Source organism: Caloenas nicobarica, chromosome 16 (assembly GCF_036013445.1).
Source record: "Caloenas nicobarica isolate bCalNic1 chromosome 16, bCalNic1.hap1, whole genome shotgun sequence".
Classification (NCBI taxonomy): Eukaryota; Metazoa; Chordata; class Aves; order Columbiformes; family Columbidae; genus Caloenas; species Caloenas nicobarica.
The window spans coordinates 3,083,283-3,091,741 of NC_088260.1; positions in this window are offsets into that span (position 1 = coordinate 3,083,283).

Sequence of the window (8,459 nt, forward strand, 5' to 3'; positions counted from 1 at the left end):
GTTGCACAACACAGGCGTACTGCAAGGGGCACCTACAAGTCCTTGCCTGCCAGTGAATACGTTCCAGCTGCTTGACCACCGTGAAGTTTTTGCTGATGCACCTGCGTTGCCGCTGCTTTCTCTTGATGCCAAATTAAGCATCTCCCGTGCTGCTGCTGCTGCCGTTTCCACTACGGTGTGGACAAACCCCAGGTGAACGTGCGGGGCTCTTTGGGAGGCTGCTGAGCTCTGACGGACACCTTCGTTCAGCTGCCCTGATAAGCAGGGTGGAGCCCTTCTGCATCTAAATTAGATAAAATCTGTAGTCTTTGTGGAGGCAGAAAAGATTTGCAATTGTTGAGATATCCTAAAGATGATTAATTTAAAGCCCCAATATAAATAAAATCGTTGCTGCCATCTATTCTCCTGACAAAGATTTTTCAACATAGGAGACTAAAGCATTAACAACTCCACGTTTAGGTAGGAGCTGGAGTATCTGCTAAAGTGGTATTTCATGTTTAAACAGACTTAAATTTACCAGATCTAATGGATAACAATATTTCAAAAAGAGACTTAATCTATTTCATTACATTTTATATTGCTTTGTTTAATAAATCATCTTCCACTAGAAGGCCAGCCTAAGATGAATTTAACAGACTTTATAAATGATGGGTCAATACCAACTTTGTCATAAATTCATTTTTACTTTGGATACAGGCCCGGTGGGTACTTTTGTATTGCTTTCTTTCAAATGATCCATAATTCATAATTAACTTTGACTTAAAAATGTGACAACGCATTTTCTTTTGTCAAGTGTGGGATTTTTCCCTTTAATTTTTCAATGAAGAAAAATTGATACTACTTCAATTGCAGGTTTAGATAATGCTAATTTCAGTTTTATTTTCTGTGCTGCATGAGGTGGCTCGAAATCCGTCTAGCAGCAAGAAGAACAGGATTTTAAATATGCACTGGCAACAACAATGCATGGAGGAACAAGTGTAATGGTTGTCAGTGGTTCAGGGTGCTGCAGGAGGAATTCACGTTCCTTAATGCAGAAAAAAACCATTTGTTTCGGTTCTCTTATTACTCACGTATTGGCTTTTGCAGATATTTACAGCAAACTTCAACATTTCTGTGTTAGAATCTGATCTAGGAAGTGAGTCAAGTCCCCCCGCAAGTAAAAGAGCATGATGGAGGGGTTAGTCCGTGGCAGACCTCAAACAGTTCAAAACTGAAATGAAAACAATGGAGAGAAAGCAAAGCAAAGCAGAAATACAGTAGGTGCAAAAGAGCAAAACTAGAAGCTGTAATCATGCTGCTGCATGTTTCTGCGTTGTTCTGGTTCGCAGTCATTTTCTCGTGTATTGAGTTGGGGATAAAATGAGAGGGATCTCATTCCCATTGAGAAGGCTGGGTACTTGCTGAGAAATCTCAAGTATGGCTGTTTAGGACATCTGGGCTTCTGGTTCCTCTTTGCTTCAATGATCAGCATGTCTTCTAGCTTCTTCTGCTCTACCATTCAGCACCTACAAACATAGTTCTGAACCACCCCACCTGTGACTTGATTTCTCATTGTCCTGGGCATGGAAAAAGCCTTTGATGGTAAAGGGTTCCATAAGCTCTTTGATCACCTTACGAAGTGGCAGCCGATAGCACTTACCAGCACAGAGACAAGAGGATCCATATTACATTTTCTCACTTCTTTCTGGTCTCTTTTGTTTTAAAAGGAAAATGGTATCTGTTTTCATCTCTGCAGGTACTCCACCTGACATGGGAGTTCAGTGAGGTTTCCTTACCTTGTTATCCTATTTGGCCATGCTTATCAGATCACAACCTGGAAAAGGTTCTCTGCGGAGGTCTTTTGGAGGGGGTGATGGATGAACTGCAGAGGGAAAAAGCAGGTAGCTTTAGAGGGGATGGAACTGTCGTGTGCTCTCTTGGCTTGGGCACTGATGCATTTCAGGTATTTTTCACAGTTTTCCCCTACCTGTTCACTAATGCTGTTTGGAAAGAGCTCTCGTTTCTTTCCCATTAATCATCTCTGGCATATTTTTTTTCCCTGTGTTCAAGGTAGCCTTGTCCCATGACAGAAAAGCATGCACTGTGTCTTTCAGTTGTAGATCTGAAAATGTATGGAAGATTTACAGCTTTGAGTTCTTAATCTGTTTTATGCAAGAAGTGTTCTGCAATTGCAGCTTAACATCCTGCCTGATAAATGCATCACAAGCACATCATCAGTCACTTTCTAGGTTGTTTTTTTTTCCCCAAAATTCTTTTCTATTAGGTAAATGAGGGATGATTCGGCTGAGGTCAAAGGTGACACTGTCAGGCCATCTCTGAGAGCATGGGGTGCTTGTGTGGACCCTGATGAATTCTGCAAGAGCTTTCAGATGCTGATTGGTTTTTCCTGTTTGAACTGGATATGGAAACACGTGGCAGTAACTGTACATGCTCCTTTGCTCAGTGCTTGTATTATCTAGTGCTTGTATTATCTAGTGTTTGTATTATTTAGCGGTTAGAGTGGCTTTCTCATGAGAACACAATTGAGTGTTATTTTCCTCATGGACGGTGAGACTCTGATCTTGGTGAGGGCCTCAGTATACTACAACTATATAAAGAAATATCTGTCTCATCATGGTTACGTCAGTGGTGACTATTAGTCTTGGCAAGAGACCTTCAGAAATGCACTGCTTTCAACCTGAGCCTGCTCCAACCAAACTAATGAATTTTACCAGACTTTAATGGGAGGCAAATTAAGCCAGCTTGAAACACATTTAGAAATCCCAGCAGTAATGAGGCACCACATACGGCATCTTCTAAGGTACCAAACTGGACTTTAATGGTTTGTTTTACGTGTGTGAACACTGTGCCCAGAGATGAGTTTCGCTGTGTTCTGGTATTGCAAATCCGTTATGGGTACTGCATGATTATAGGCAGTAGAACATGAAGAATACAGCCTGTGGTATTAGTTGAAAAGATTTTGTTGCAGCTGATGGGCATCAGATTTGAGTAACACCTGTAGGATTTGGCTCCAGTGTTTGTATTGTTATTAATTTGCTGTCGTATACAGTAAGCAATTTTTCATCTTCAGAGTTCCGTGACGTCTTGCCATGTCAGCAGAGACTGGATTGATTCAGGACAGGACATTTCAGTTATTTTCTCTCTGACTGTGCAGCCCAGGAATCTGGCGTTTCTGACATGAGTGAAGGATAAGAAAAAATGAGAAAGTCTACACTTTTATTTACAATATGCTGCAAACACCAAATGGCAGATAAATTGACATATATTAAATTTAACAGTTAATCATATTTCTGGCCCTGTGCTCAGCTGTGAAAAAACAATTGAGGATAAGAGTGAGACACATATCAAATGACCTGGCATGTCATACATACTGGAATAGGTCCCATACATTTACCTTTGTGATACAGGGGATATAGAAGTGAAGAGCAGATGATAGTATAGTACAATTTCCCAGTGAGAAGACTGGATTCTTCACGCTTTAGTTTTTGCTGCCTGGATATGTAGGTGTGAGGTTAGCCTGGAGGTCTCATTGTAGTATTAGTTTTGCCCTGGACTTTACACTGTATGAAAGAAAGTGAGATTTAGTTAATGGAAGCAACAAACAAATCACATTTACTTTGTTGTTGACCTTGTGAGCAACCTAGGGTATGTAATTTTATCTACCTTGTTCCGTGTTCGTGATCTCCTTTACCTTTGCAACACAAATAATTAATAGCTGCACTGTACCTCCACTGTAAAGTTTGGAATAAGGCTGCATAACTCTATTTTTGCTCAAGGAGCTGAGCTTAATGCTGGAGTATTAAGGAGTTGGGAGATGAATGGTTTCCTCAGCAAAATAATTATGTATCATAATATGTATGGTTCAGCCCAGTGTTATGATAATTATTTAGGCATTGGCATTAAGTTCACCAGATTTTTTTTTTTCCTCTGGTATTAAGAATGGAAAGCATTTTGACTAATAGGTATCACAGTGAAAGACAATCTCTGAAATGTTAATTTCTATGTTCAGTGAATGCCTTAATCAATATGATCTATTCAAAGACCGGCTTCAAATATAGAATGACAACAACATTTTCCAGCTAATAACACCCAGGTACTCTAAGCACAGTACTTCATATTCAGACTTGGAGCGTTCAGGTATAATAAAAGCAAAGTGGGACATGGAATAGATGCCCAACTGAGGGCATGTCATGGGAGAGGCACGGTTTCCCAAATGTTAAGGCACATGGTGAGAAACTCTATATCCTGAAGGAAGAGTGTAACGTTGGGATAAGGCCATATTCTAGAACTGTCTTGGCAGACAAAGGTTATCTGATCCTAACCTGGACAATTCTTATCGGGGTGGAATGCGAATGGCACGGTACCTACGCAGGAGCAGGTGTTCTCAGAAGGGATTAAAGACAGCCCATTGCCACAGATTATTCTGAAAACTCCAGCCTGAGTACCACGCATCCATAACCCGTGTTATCAGGTGACTGTCGGTGATCTGAAGAGAACAGACGGATGTTTCGGAGATGATTTCTTATCAGTGTTATCATCTCCTGACATTTGGGGAAACAGGATCCATTTGCTAAGCAGGTCATGTATTTAAGAGATGTAGTCATGAAACATCTGCCTAAGCACATATGTCCCTTAGCTAGAGGCTAGAGGAGGGTTTACAATTCCAGTTGTGAGCATAAATATAGCTCTAAATGGCATCTGGACCATGAAACCAAATTTAAAATACTGAATTGCAGGCATTTAAGGAGAAGGCAGCTTGACTAATGCTCAATAATCACCAATTTCAGATGAAACTCATAAGGAAACACAAGAAGAGAGAGATTATGGAGTAATTCTGAATTTCAAAATAATTATCAAGAGCATAGAATCTGGCAAGCTAATTCTGTCAGTGACTAAAATTGAAGCAGAATTAAAATTTGCTTATAAAATGTGAATTCCTATATCTAGCTTCATCCCCTCCCCACATGGATGTAGCTCTCTGTCCTCAAGCTGCAGTCCCAAGGGGAGCATGAAGCAATGAAAGAACACTCAAGAAAAAGGCTTCTCTCTTTTTCCCAAAACCACAAACCCTGGTTTTCAGAAAAAAAGAAGACAAAGTGATAGCTTTAGGACAAAGGTAGGCAAGATCAAATGAAGCCAATTTGATATGTGATTAAAAAAAAAAAAAAAACAGAGAGAGGGAAGTCATAATGAGAACATTTGACTTCTTTCCCAGAAGAAGGATAAGTGGATTTAACAGAAAATATTTTTCTTCTTGATCTTTCTTTATGGATGTAAGTGTTACAGAGAAGCAGCAGCACTCATATATGATGGTGGTGGCAGCATCTGGATAGATAAATATAAGAAAAATCCCTGTATGTGAAAGTTTGTCCCCAATAAAATCACAGAAAAATTCCAAGGAAGGGAGGGGAAAGATTTCACCTCAAATAAATTTTTAAGGACAAAAAGTCCGAACACTACTATTAAAAGAAAGGTATCCTACTACTTACCCTCAGCTTAATCATATTTTTACACAAATACAGATTTTTCTTAAAAATCTAACTGGAGATGTAAGATATCCTTAAGGAACTTACTAATGCTGAGATGCTTATGTTTAAGCCTGAGTAATTTCACTAAAATTGTTGGTACTAATGATCTGCTTTAGATTTAATATGTGGTTTAGTTCTGTACACACTGGTGTCATAAATTGCAGTGCTGCAAGGCAGGAGCACAGAAATTAGTCCCTAAGTTTAAGAAGGACCGTCCCCTATGAGCCCATTATTACTTTACTGTTGATGAACATGAAATTCAATAGAAAATCTGTTACTAGACACAGTCAACTAGAATAACCCTCTAGCATCCTTCACTGCAGAACTTTCTACAGCCTTAAAATATTGTGTAAAAAAGCTTTGTTTGAACTAGGTGAGAGGCAATGAAACCTCAAAGATTTTACATGAGGTTAAAAAGCTTAGAGCTCGTTGCTCTGAAGGACCATGGATAAGATTACCTTCGAGCAGCTCTTCCTAAGTTGTGGGTTATATCCTCTTCCAGCTACAAGTCCCTGTGTTGAATGCGAAGTAAATGAAATGTTTATTAACATACCAATGTGCCACTCTGGTATTTTCCCTGAATATTTGGGAAATCTGTAGAGGACTTTCTAAAATCTCATTATGTTAAAGAAAAAGTCATTTTAGTTGCAAGATGTGAATCATATGGATGAGTGAGCATCAGTAAACAAGCTTATTTTAAACTGATACCTTGGAAAACCTATTTCTAAAAACAATTAGTGATGAATTACTTATAGCAGTTGGGAAGGTCATTAAACTATGTTCTCTACGTTAGCAAGTGCAAAGAAAATTTACAGCTCAAAGATGGGGACTGAAATCTATGAAGTTTTTTCCAGCCAAGGTAACAAATCAGGCAATACGAATTTTCAGCTTGGGTGCAGGAAACAAACAGCATTTCTGCATTCTGTGCATAGAGCAAGGAAGTTCACAGGGGCCAAAAGGTACATAAAGCAGCAAAGCCTTTCAAATCCTCCGTCAGCTCTCAAGCCTCACATTCACCTTAAAAATATTTCAGGATTCCAAATTGACCAAAAATTGAGGTCAATATTTTTTGTGCCACTCTAGCAGTTCAAAGACTTATCCATTTGCACTCCCTGTGAATGCTGCTCTATCAAACTCTCTTGTCACCTCCTTGCCACTGTTAAGCCAGAGAGGAGAAAAATGGGGACCCCTAGAAATAAGTATAATAGATCTACTGTCAAAATTGTATTTGAGGCAATCAATCTGTAAAATGACCTAGGAGGGGTTCCTAGGAAACCTCAGCATGTTGTATCTGCTGGGTTTGGCTACTAATATACAATTTAAAGAATTCAAAATTGAAGCAAAGAGCTAGTTGTATATTTTTTTTTTTTATCATGTTCAAATTGGGCTGTACATTGTGATTATCTGAAGGAAGCTCTGCTCTCTGGGCATAGGATCTGTCAGGTGCAGAAGTAACAACTTCACTAAGGTGAGCTGTGGATTAACAAGGTGGATTAAAATATTAAAATACTATCGCAAGTAAAGAGGACTCATGGTTAAAACGGGGCTCCAGAACACAGCCTGAGTTCTGGACTCAAGCTTCAGACTCCATCTGTGATTTCCCCATCAGTGTGAAGAAGTACAGGAACTTCATTTCCACATGGGTCATACCAGGGCAATGATACCTTTTACCACCCTCTCTGTTTAGACTGACACTATAGATCGTGTCCCCAGTGAAACCAGATCATAATTTAATCTTCCATAAGCTGCTACCCAAATACAAATAATGCAGGCGATGTAGAGAAAGGTGGAAGAATTTTACCTGTAGAAGATAGTAATTCGTGTCTGTTTACTACACTACAGATAGCAGAAAAAAGACTTATTTCAGAAAAAAGCACAAACTAGACCAGAGGCTCTGCCCAGCCAAGGTTTTCATGAGTGTCTCCTGCATGACAGTTTCTGATGCAGAGGAGAAAAATTAAGCTATTTTTCCTGTAAAATAAACAATGTAGATGTTCTCCTGATAATCTTGATGTTCAAGTAAAAAAATGTGATTACTGTGGACCACTCCATATACAATCCAGAAGACTTCACATCTCGTTTCAGTAGGATTTGGTTCCAGTAATCACAGAGTTCAGTTTAAAAGAAATCAGTTATTTGAAAGAAATTTAGGTAAAGAGGAGAGGCAAAAATAGAAGCTAAGGTAGTTAGTGACAAGGCCAGATAATGTCAAAGGATTTTTTAATCTGACCGTAAATCAGAGCAGTGTGCATAACAAAATTCTCATCAATTTACACGTTGGATTCAAATTGGCAAAGAGAGAGAATTAAATTTTTTTCAAAGCTCTTCAGTGTACGTAAACAACTTGGTGTCTGATTCTGTTTATACTTTTGACACTCGCTCTTAAAAGAACCAAATTGGCCAGTTTTTCCTTAGGTAAAACACCCATATAAATCAGTGCATGGGAGGCACGGGGACAGGAGAAGGAATGAAATTGAGTTCCTTTGGGCTACAGAATATATGAATTCCTTTTAATGAGATTTTGATTACAAGCAGTAGTGCCTCAGAGCAAAAACTACAGCAATAATCTCTAAAGTATTATTTTGGAGGAGAAATTTAAACATTATAACGTTAATCCAATGAATGTCCATTTAGGGTAGCTAATGATGAAACACTGAATCTGGACTGCGTCTTGCAAAGGAGGCAGTCTGCAGTAAGGAAGGCATGTTAGCTTTTTTTTTCCCAACCTTCTCCAGCTGAGTTAAGTGAATAGAGGAGAAAACCGCACATCTGCCACAACTGCGTAGAATGAGTTGCTGTCTGTCGTGCGGGCAGAGCTAGGAAATCTGAGCAAAGAGAGCAGTCCTCAGACAAAAGCTGGAACAAGCCAAGGTGTGTTTGGGAATCCTGGGTGTACGATAGCCTGAGCTTCTCTCCTTTTTCATGTACATC